The sequence below is a fragment of the Neltuma alba genome, unplaced genomic scaffold (assembly GCF_004799145.2).
Source record: "Neltuma alba isolate B1F8T4 unplaced genomic scaffold, ASM479914v2 tig00011259_pilon, whole genome shotgun sequence".
Classification (NCBI taxonomy): domain Eukaryota; kingdom Viridiplantae; phylum Streptophyta; class Magnoliopsida; order Fabales; family Fabaceae; genus Neltuma; species Neltuma alba.
In genome coordinates, this window is record NW_021635972.1 from 29,915 (window position 1) to 42,556 (window position 12,642).

The window sequence follows — 12,642 nt, forward strand, 5'->3', positions numbered from 1 at the left end:
CTTTCAGTTGGGGCTGCCTTTGTTCAACAATTTTTTTTTGCACAGTGTCACAATAGTGGCATTTTAGGCCTCGTATTAAATTCATTTTGTACAGAAATTTAATTTTTTTTGGTCTCTGTTTACTTTCTGAACTTTTGTTTTGCACCTAAACAAGTTTATTTTGTTTCTGGAATGCTTATTTTGAATTCCGTTTAGACTTTTAAGTATGGTCCATTTGGTTTTATTTTCAGAAAATTATTTTGGGCCATTTAACTTGATTTTTTAGAACATGTTTGCGCAAAATAAATTACTTTGTATAATTTAATTTTGTTTTGTATTATGTTTCTTTGAATGTTATTTTATGCACTATAATTGTTTAAATTGAGGAAAATTAATTTCTTCAACATTTTGACATTTGGAAATTTTTACAAAATTTAATTTGATTTGTTATCTGATTGTCTATTTTAGATAATAAATTTGGGCAATTAACTTAACTATTTAAATCTTGCAAAACTTTTTTGAGTTGAAATGTATTGAAATTAATTTATTAAACAATTTTGGGCGCATGAAATAGTGGGAGAATTTAAATTAAGTTGTTTAGTCACTTTTGTTGATTAAATTAATTTGTTAAATTCTCCATTAAGTTATGTATATTTGGAATTTAAATGCACATTAATGATGTTTGTGATTAGCATGCATTTTATTGAAGAGTAACCACAGCATCCTTAATTTTATTGCATGCACTAATTAATCACATATGGATTTGAAATATCAACTATAATTAAATGTGTATTATGATTTATCTTTACCCACAAGTAGATATCTCATAATTGCATATTTAATTAGGGTGGGATAGAATGGCTTTATTATTTTCTAAGGAGAAAATTAATTTGCAAGTCCTTGTAGCTGTATCAAGTTTTGGATTAGGTTCCTATAGTTTTTTTTTTCTTTTTATGCACTCCTTAATGTTTGCCTAATTTTGATGTCATTCCTTCTGTTATAACGTTGTTAATTTTCAGATGATGTGGGTTAGACCATCTCCTCCCTCGCTTCTCTCCCTCCCTCCTCTACTCACTCCTTTGCTCAGTTTCAAAGTCAGCACTTTCATCTCCCTCCCCCCAATATCATCGTCCTTATCTTTTTTTTGCATAAGCTTCATTCTATGTTTCAAATTCATCATTTCTTCTCCAGTTGTCTCCTCCTTCTCCTCCATTCTTGCTAAGAGAATCGATTGCGCCATGAATAATAGAAACTTACTTTTAAGAAGACTTTTTAGAGACATGCAGAGTGTAATAAGGAAAAAACTTGTTTTTGGCTATCCCGAAAATAGAGTGTACTCTAAGACCACCAATGAACTTTATCAATTTCATGAAGAACTGAATTGAATCTGGGTCTTGTTGGTCATTTGATGATATCATAAAATAACACCTAGGTCGTAATCCCTTTGCACGGCACACCGTTGTAGTCAGATTTTGCATCAAAAGAATAACAAGTAGCTAAAAACTGCAAACATAATGCAGATTTGACATTCTTCATAGGTGTATCCGTAAGAGTGAGAGAGAGATGAAGAATCTAAACCATAAAGACAGGTTGCACTTCTTTTTTCCTTGATGTTTGACAGGTTTCACTTTTGGCATATTTAAAAATCTTGTCTTTTAGCAAGAATGGAGGAGAAGGAGGGGGGTCTTTTTAACAGCCGGAGAAGGAAGGACGATGATATTTGGGAGAGAGAGAGAGATGAAAGTGCTGACTCTGAAACTAAGCACAGGAGGGAGGGAGAGAAGCGAGGGAGGAGATGGTCAAACCCACGTCACTTAGAAATTAACAGCGTTATAACAGAAGGATTGACATTAAAATTAGACAAACAATAGAGTGCATAAAAAGAAAAAAAACTATAAGGACTTGATTCAAAACTTGATATAACTACAAGGACTTGCAAACTAATTTTCTCTTTTCTAAGTAGCCTACAAGTATTAGAAAATATAAATGAATTCTAATTTCATCAATTTGAGATAAATACATGCTATGCTGAAGTCTTTGCCCCCAAATAGACATTAGTTTTACGTATTTATTACTTGTATGCTTTATTTATTTAAGCATGCATATATGGCACAATGAGTTGTGATTGCCTCAAATTCTAACTTGTGAGCTTGTTTGTTTGTTCGTTTGTCTATTTTCATTTTGCAGTTCCAATTGCTGCCCCTAGAATCATGATTGATGTAAGCAACAAAATCATCTTAGACGGTAGTACTAACTACGCTGATAAGAGAGATGGTGTTTTGCTACAGCTTGGCTTTATAGACTTGGATTATGCCTTGAGGTATGAAAAGCCTTTGAGACCAAATGATGGATCAAATGATAAGGAGGCAAAAGAAAGGTATGAATTATGAGAGTGGAGCAACCGCTTATCCCTTCTGCTTATAAAATAAAGGATCATCAAAAATATTAGGGGGGCAATCCCTAAATGTGAGACAGCCAAAGGATACCTGGAAGCTTCGGATAAGTAGTTCAAGCCAACAGACAAATAGATGGGTGGTGCCATCATGTTTGAATTATGTGTTATGAGGCTTACAAGTATTGGTGGTGTGAGGCAACATATAATGAAGATGAGAGACCTAGCCTCCTAGTTGAAATCCTTTGAAATGGAACCTACCGAGCACTTCCTAGTGCAGTTAATCTTGAACTCACTTCTAGTTGAATATGATGCTTTTAAGGTCTTGTACAACACACATAAGGAGAAATGGTCGATGGATGAACTGCTGTTCATGTATGTTCAAGAAGAGACTAGATTGCTTATGCGTGGGAAGGGTCTGCAAAAGGAGTCATTTTTAGTAGAAAGTTCCATGGAAAGAAAGAAAAGAAAGAGAAAAATAAAAAGGAAAAAAAAACCCTGCTGTTCTAATTATCAACAAAAGGAATGCCAGATGCTTCTTCTGTAAAAAAAAAGGCACATGAGGGATTAGCACTTCAAGAGGAAGGCATGGCTAGAAAAGAGAGGTATGTTCGTGTGTTGCTTTCAAATCTAATTTCTCTAGTGTTAATAATGACACTTGGTGGATTGACATTGGTTTAATGATCCACATCTCAACAACTATGTAGGGCTTTCTAACAAGCAAGCCTCCACATCCCAATAAGGAAACAGTCCTTTTAGACAGTGAGAAAGGAGATCCTGTGAAACTTGTTGAGACTTTTTGCATAATTTTTTTTTTCTGAATAATCATGTTTTAGAGCTTTTTGAAGTTTTTTATGTTCCCTCTTACCAGAGGAATTTAATTTCCAGGTCAAAACTAATTCTATTTGATTACCATGTAGTTCTCTTTAAGAAGTTTATGACTTTGTCAAAAGACTCTGTTTTAATCATGAACTTGGTGATGATTGATGGTTTATTTAAAATTATTTCTGATTTGCCACAATCCTTTTCTGTGACGTATGGTACCAAAAGAAGTGTTATTGATAAGAATTCTATTAGCCTATGGCATAGGAGATTGGGACATATCTCTGTTGAAAGAATTAAAAGGTTAAGTAAAGATGGAATTCTTGTGCGGATTGCATAAGAGGAAAGTAGACCAACAAGTCATATAAAGGGGCTAAGAGAAGTTCTAAATTGCAAGAAATTATACACATAGATATTTGTTGCCTTGATTTGACTACACATGGTCAAAAATACTTTATCACCTTTATTGATGATTACTTATGATACATGTATGTCTATGTGCTTTATAATAAAAGTGAGGCATTAGATGTCTTTAAGGAATATAAAGCAGAAGTAGAAAAACTGATTGGGAAACCAATCAAGATTGTGAGATCAGATCGAAGTGGTGAGTATTATGGCAGGTACACTAGTAAAGGACAAGCACCTGCTCCATTTGCTGATTTTCTTCGAGAGCAAGGTATAGTAGCTCGATATACCATGCTTGGCTCACTTGATATGAACGGTGTAGTTGAAAGAAGAAATAGAACCTTGTTAGATATGGTTAGAAGCATGTTGAGTAGTTCCAAACTTCCAACTTCCTTGTGAAAGGAAGAACTGAAGACAGTCATACATATTAAACAGGATTCCAACAAAGGCAGTGTCCAAAACAACTTTTGAAATCTGGAAAGGTTAGAAACCTAGTTTAAATCATTTCAAGATATAGGGTTGTCCTACTGAAGTAAGAGTGTACAATCCACAGGAAAAGAAACTAGACCCTAAGACCATTAGAGCTTACTTTGTAGGCTATGCGGAAAGGTGAAAGGGTTATAAGTTTTACCATCCTCCACCTTCTAAAAGATTTGTAAAATCTAGGAAGTGGGAGTGATTGTTCACAAGATAATCACATAGAGAAAACCACTAACACCAGTTATGATGGAACATCAATAGTTAATGTCTCTCCTACTATTAGGGTTGATATTAAACATGATGTAAATCCTACAGCTTAAGTTGACAATACTAGACAATAGGGACATATACAAGCTGATCAAACTGTCACACAAGTGGAACCACAACAATTTGTGATAGAGAATGTTCCTAGTCAACAACTTGAATCAACTTAAGAGGTTGAATTAAGGAGGTCAACTAAAAAAAGAAGACCGGCATTATCTAACAGCAAGGTAAGAAAGTCAATATATGGTCTGAAACAGGCTTCATGACGGTAGTACTTAAAGTTTCATGAAGTGATCTCATCATTTGGTTTTGTTGAGAACATCATCGATGACTGTGTATGCCATAAAGCTAGTGGGAGTAAGATCATATTCTTGATTTTGTATATGGATGACATTTTGCTTGCTACAAAAGATCTGGGACTATTGCGTATGGTGAAATAGTTTTCATTCAAGAGTTTTGACATGAAAGATATGGGTGAAGCATCTTATGTCATTGGCATAAATATCCATAGAGATAGAACCCAAGTTCTTATAGGCTTATCTCAAGAAGCTTATATTGGCAAAATTCTTGAACCATTCATAATGAATAACTATTAATCTAACATAGCTCCTATTGAAAAGGGAGATAAATTTAGTTCAAATCAGTATCCCAAAACCGAGCTTAAAAGAAAACAGATGGAAAAGGTCCCATATGCCTCAGAGGTAGGAAGTTTGACGTATGCACAGGTTTGTACAAGACCTGACATCGCTTTCTCTGTGGGTATGTTGGGGAAATATTAAAGTGATCTTAGGGAAGTGCATTGGATAGCTGTAAAGAAGGTGTTTAGGTACCTACAAGGTACTAAACACTACATGCTCACGTATAGAAGAACAGACAATATGAAAGTAATTGGGTTCTCAGATTCAGATCTTGGAGGATGTGTAGATACAAATAAATCTACAACTGGTTACATCTTCTTATTAGCAGAAGGAGCTATATCATGAAAAAGTGCAAAGCAAACACAAACAACTCCTTCTACTGGTGATGCTGAGTACATTGCATGTTTTAAGGTAAGTTCACAAGCAATCTGGATAAAGAATTTCATCACTAGGCTCAAGCTCATAGACTCAATCTCTAGGCCAATCAGAATGTACTGTGATAACATAGCTGCTGTGGCCATAACAAATAACAAAAGGAATAAAAAGTCGAAGTAAATTTGTCGAACCTAAATCCTATGGCTGAGAGAAACAGTTCAGGATGGTTAAGTTTCAGTTGAACGCATCAATACAAATGATATGCTAGCTGATCCTTTGACTAAAGGGTTGAAACCAAACATTTTCATTTCACATGTACCTCACATGGGGCGTCATCCTTCATTTGATTAATTGAGGTATGAGCAGTGAAATCAAATTTGCGGTTTATCATTTCTAATTTATGATTGTATACATTTGTGATATTGAAATTGATAAACATTGAGACATGAACCGCATAAACATTGAGTTAATTCATAAAGCAATACCCATTAAGTAAGGATGTTATTTGTAATACATGGAAGGTAATACTCGATAAAAGAGGACTTATTGCCATGATTCTTGTAGTATGGCCTTAATTAACCTTGACAAGGCAATGACATTAAGTATATGGGTCAAGTGGGAGAATGTGAGATATTTATTATATTATAACTATTTAGATATTAATTAGGTTAATTAATAAATATTCTGAGTGTGGCCCGTAGTCATTTTGGGCCCAATTCAAGTTGGGTATTTGACTCAGTTAATTAAAATTAATTTTCTGATGATAAAAAATATCATATAGTATATTGAGTTTAGAACGAAAACCTATTCTATTTTCTCTGCTCACTCTCTGAGAGTTACCCACTGTTGATGGCTACATTCCAGTTGTCATCACTGTGTACAGTCACTAGCTGAAAGATTTCTTGTATCATTTTCTCTAACGGTGTTCTTGGATTCACAGCTTTCTATCATTCAGATCAAATTCTTCATCAAATCCATTGAGCTAATGATGAGAGGTATTTATAAATCTTCTGTTGTAACTCTTTTGAATACCTTATACATGTACATGCTCTGAATTTGTACGAATAATATATACACACACGTGTTGTCATGCTTACAAGGATGACCAGCATTACCACATCAGCAACATCTTATAGCAAGAGAAGAACAATTGCAATGATAATGTTAATGTTGTTCCTTCATGTTCATCCAATAATGATTAATGATGAAGAAGAAGCAGTTCTTCCTTTTGGATATGGTTGTGATGAATTGTACGTGTTTAATTCTGCTATACTTTATGATCCTCTTGTGTTTGAAGATCCCTTCTTATTTGAGATGATTTGATTTGATCACTATATTTTGAACCTTTTTTTGGGGTTTGGATCCACTTAGTTAATTATTCATCCGGTTCTAAATATAAGACCTATTTTGGAGTGTAATTTACATTACAAAATGAGTCTTATATTTAGGACCGAAGCATATTATTTGTTGTAAGCTTAATTAGTTTCATGTCCTTGAAATGTTTAGGTCTTCGGCTTCATCAGTAGAGGATAATTACATATATATAGTAGGGTAAAAATGTACTTAGCACTCTGAATTATTTTTAGAGGTGCATTCTACACTCGAAACTACTGAGTGGTGCAATTTTATCCAAGTTAACAGACCATTTAACTCTGTTAAACACAATTGACACATGAGCATTTTTTTTTTTAAAGAATGACACCTAATTTCTAAGATGGCACCTATATCACATAAGATAAAAGCTTCTATTCAAACAACACCGAGCCGGCCATGATCCCTCTTCCATCTTTCTTTTTTCTTGAATATTGTCGAAGAAAAAAAACCCACCAAAACTAATGATACCCATGAAGAAGAATCATGCAGGAATCCAAATCTAAGTCTCTACTGTCAATAACTAACACGGTCAAATGTTTCAAATAAAAATTTTAAAGTTCTGGATATTTCTCTAGTTGCTAGAATCCGATGGAAGCATCCATAATCTCCCACCCCCCCAACAAAAGAACACCCAAAAAAGGAATGTGAAATGAAATAGGAAGAATTATCGATGGAATGGAACATAGATCAAAGAGAGTTATTGTAACTTCGATAATAGAGGGATAAGAGGGAGATAAGAGTGGGCGGTGAAAGTCTATTCTTGATCTTCTTAACTCCTTGGTCCTAATTTGGCGTCTTGCAAATGCTCTTCAAGTGAGGAGTTGTAGATTTTGCAGCCAAGTGTGGTTTGTTGCCGTGGTCATTGGTGTCGGAGAGGGTGGGTCTGGGTCAGAAGCCTCAAGACACAGCCAACAAATTCAAAGGCAGACAACACCTGGCACTGAAGGGAGGAGCAATGGGATTTGGGGAAAGTGAATGGGAGGAAGCAAGGGACTGGTTGGAGGGTAGTGAGCTTTTTCATCATCGCCGTCGCGCTGGCAAAGCGATGGCGTCGTTTGAAGAGAAGGTTCCCCCCCATATGTGTCATTTTGGAAAACATGTGTCATTCTTAAAACCAAAAAAAGATCCAGGTGTCAATTGCACCTAACAGAGTCAAATGGTCTGTTAATTTGGAGTACAATTCCTTCACTTTTATTAGTTTGGGGTAAAATTGCACCATTTAATAGTTTAAGACATTGGATGCACTTATGAAAATTGTTTAGGGTGCCAAGTGTACCTTTATCCTATATAGTATCTACTTTTGTTATGTATTAAAAAAAAAAGGACAAAATTGTGTAATTTCTTGGAAATTTTGAGAATAAATGTACTCTTTACACTGTTAACACACTGGTTGGATTAGTTATGGACCATTTGATTCCCTTTTTTTCAATATTTGTTTTTGATAAGTTGGTGTACCATTATATTCCTAAGAAAGGATCGGATATCTCCACTTTTCTCTTCCTTCACTTCTATTTATTTTCATCTTAATTATTAAAATTAAAATTTGAACTGTTGAAATTTCATATCTTATTAAATATTTTTAGCAGTTTAAATTTTTTTAAAAAAATTAAATTTATTTCTTTTTCTTGCGAAAAACTTTGCAATGTTTATGTTACTGATATTGTTTTCGCTGTCACCATATCAACTACTGATTGCTCACTGACATATTTTTGCGTGGGTCATAAATTCCCATTTCTGTTGCAACCGAGTTATTCCGTGTGTATATTACATCATATTTTTAATATAATATTCAATTGATTAATTTAAAAAAATTAAAAAAGTTATTTTTTTGACCACCAATTAAAAAAGTTATTAAATTATTTAGTTATAGTATATGTTATATGATTTTTTTTAAAAATACATACAGGTTATTATATTACATATCAATTTATAAGTGTTTGAAAAAAAAAGATAAATATAAATATTTTTAAAAAGTTAATGATTTTCTTATATTTGTATTGAGTATATAAAAAGGGTTATATATCGCATGTACTCTTCACACACACTTTCCCGTTGGCTACTGCAGAAAAAATAATTATCGTCAACAGCCTTACCTGGACTAAAGCCTTGAATATCAGATTATGTTAGCTTGGTTCGGTTCAGCTAACACCCCCGAGTGGTATCAGAGCCAGCACATTCTTGACAGAAGTGAGATATTATTTGTAAAGGTAAGTAAGAAGATATAATCTTATCATGAGTGAAACCTCAAACAGCCTTGAACCCGTTCGCCTTTCTTCTTCCTTCATCCCACAAAGACTTCCTTCCTCTGTTCGTAGAACTCTCTCCAGAAAAATAGAGAACCTTGTTGAGATAGATCATCTTCCTGAAGATGCTAGAGTTCAGGAAACAGATCTACCTCTTCTCAGTCCTTATAGTCTTTATCACCGTACCAACCGTGTCACCAGAAATGTTAGAAACCTGATCTCCACCCGAAGACCCCATGTTAAAGAAGTTGTCCAATCTACCAAACTAGAAAACTGTGGTCTTCCTGCCTCTTCCTCTGAACAATATGTCAATATTGACATACCTCAACCTTTGACCAACGAGTGGATAGCTCAAGGTTATACCCATCTCCATATTGGTGCTGTACGTCTTATCCTTACTCTCCATGGGAGAAAAGGAATCCCAGCCATTGCTAAAGTTGCTCTAGTCGATACTACCTATACTACCTACAGTAATGCTTTGATTGGTGCTATCTTAACCACTCTTAGCAGCGGTAGTGTCATCCTTACCATGGCCCCAGACTTTAACATCAAGCTTTCAGATCCAACTTTGACGGACAGACTAAAAATCCAGGTCCAGATAGTTGGAGCAGAACAAGATCCCAGAGCTATCGCCGCAACTCTTCATCATCAAGTCCTCTACAGACTCCAGAACCATTCTCTTGATCTTCATTTTCCAAATTCCACCAAAGATGCTCTTTATGTGGTTTCTGATAGAGCTGATGATACCTCCATCATCCAGATTCCTCGACAGATCCCAAAAGAGGAGCTTGCTCAGTTGATGCCTCTTGAGTGGATCACCAACTATGAAAAACACTTTCATGGTGTTCAGAGGGATGTCCATACTTCTACTCCTCTTGAGATAAAAAGGCTTTCAGATGGCACAGTCAAAACTGTTTTTCACCAAGCCAGGCCAAGAAGGTTCTACTGTACCTTCTGGACGTATTTTGACCATCACTCTAGCCTATGTTCCATTCAAGAGTGACCCTCCAATTGCTTGGGTAGATCAGAATGCCAAGCCATGTTATATGTCTCACATAAATGGCCACTTCATTTGGGATCATGCACCAGAAGAATGTGATCCTGACTGTGAGTGTGATACACCTTACTGGTGGGAAGCATCTGATGATGAAGATGAAGATGGATGGTCTTACCCTATCAGATATGCCATAAAAAAGAAAAAAAAAGGAGAAGAATACATCTCCTTGTTCCCACAAATGTTACCATCGCCACTATGATGATGATGATCATGGTCCAAAGCAGAAAGCTAGAAACTGGAAGGCTCCTGTCCCTACTGTTCCTTCTAGCAGATTATCTCTGTATGATCTGCTTAAAGAAACAGGTCATGAAAATCTCCTCCCTAAACAGAGGCCAGATCCAGTGATTCCTGTCATCCAACAATCCATCCCGTGTATAGCAATGATGGATCCGTATGAGCAGGACTTTCCTCCTCTTGAAAGAAGACGGATGCACAGGCTGTTCAAGGGAATATAAATACCCTTGAGAATCATCATCTTCTTGGGATAAGGATTCAGAATCAGATTCTTCATCTTCAGAGAAAGGAAGAACATATTGTGTTTCTTCATTCTGAGCATCTTGTTCTTCAATCACAAATTCTATATCTTCATCTTCGTTGATAATGAGAACAATTCTTTCTTTTTTTTTTCTTTTACATGATGAACTGGATCCATAAAAAAAATAGGACAAAAAGTATCAGGCATGGGTCTCGTCATCAAACTCCTCCTCTCCTCTAGTCATATATAAGGTGGAAGTTGATTAAGAATACAAAAATTGTCTTTCATAGTATAGTATAGGAAGACTTAGCTAGGACATCAGCAGTATAAACATTCTCCCTGAAGGTATGACTAATCAACAGTCGCCAATTCCTAAAGAAAAGCATCCTACTGTCATCCACTATATCTCTAAAAGAAGGAGAGCTGTCACAGGCTCTAATAATTAGATCCAAGGCTTCCATACAATCAGAAAACAAATAAATATTCTTCAGACTCTTGACCCAGCAAAAGTTAAGGCCATGCATACTGCCAAGTAATTCCGGGATTGCATGTGGGACGCGTCCTTTCTCTTTCAAACCCCTTGGACAAGGCATAAAAAATTTTAAACCCACCATCACGACAGTATAATTTTTGAATTTCTGTTTTAATAAATTACTTTCATACTTAATTTTTTTGCTACACGTAAATAATTTGAATAGTATTTGTTAAAAAAACTTGAATAGTAACTTGAAAATAACTAGCATGTCTAAATACATGGCATTCTAGCTATTTAATAAAATAACTTGGATTATTGAGGAAGCACAATCAGGGTTTGACTATATGGCTTTTATGGAAATCAAATAAAGGATAAGTTGTAAATTTGTCATTTTCATTTAGGAGTATTAAGAACTTAAAAAATTTTTTGGATACAAATTTACTTTAAAAGTTTTTATTCAGGAGCACTAGACACTTGGAAGTTTTTTAGATGCAAATTTGTTCTAAAAATCTAAAATCAAAGCAATTTTATTTCTTGCTGTTAAAAAACTAAAGTTAACTTTTAAAATAGTAAATTTACAGTTAATATTTTTTATGATAATGATAGGGGTATATTTAACCAAGTTCTGCTAGATAAGTGTGTATAGCTTGTGACAACATTACCGATTGATTGTTAATAAAACCTGTTCTTTTTATTTTTTTCCCCCAATTGATGAATTGAGTACCTAGGTGGCAAAACATGTGACATTTCAGAACACGATGCCACATGTCTTAATAGGTGTACAAATTGCTTCACGTTATTAAACTTTAATGTATTAGTCGCTCTTTTATGAATATTTTAGAGACAAAATGTTATTTAACCTTAAATAAATTTAAAGTTAACAATCAATATCAATATTCATTAAATTAGTCAATTAATGACATTGCAATAATTTTGACACTTAAGAAATGATGAATTGACAATATATACTCTAATATATACTTGTCTAGTGCTATTTATAAGGTAGAAAGAAAAGATTTTTTTAAATTCTATTTATAAGTCACTTCATTAAATTTTTAGTATAAATGTACTATTTTGTTCTTTATTGATTATAGTTTAGATAGTTATATTTTTTTAAATATGTATATATCAAACAAGAATAAAATTAAAAAGTTATTATATTTTAATAAAAAATTAATATCGTTTAAAGTTTTTTTTAATACGTGTGATGTTAGAAGTGCCTAATATTAAATAATAAAAAGTGACAATAATTTTAAAGGAGGAAGTACGTGAACTGTATCTAGTCCTCTGTGCTTTTCGCCTTTTCGTCGCAACCAAATTAGAACCTCTCTGGTGACTTGTGGAGCCAAAAAGGCAGAAGAAGAAAATTTCTACTCCTTTCAATTATTGTTCGACGACGTCATTAGAATTTTAGTACAAGGATCTTAAATCTTTAGCCTAAATCTCATTTATTAACCCTAATCTCAAGCTAAGTTAATTAGTAGTAATTGGTAATTAATTACAATGAAGTGATTAAATAAATTGGGTGTGATTTTGGTGCTGAACAATACGGGACACCAGTCTTGGCTCTCTTTCACTTGTCCATCAACAGTATATTTATCTATTTATTTTATATCCACATTATAAAAAATTTTAATAAATGAAATTAAAAAAAAGATTAAGT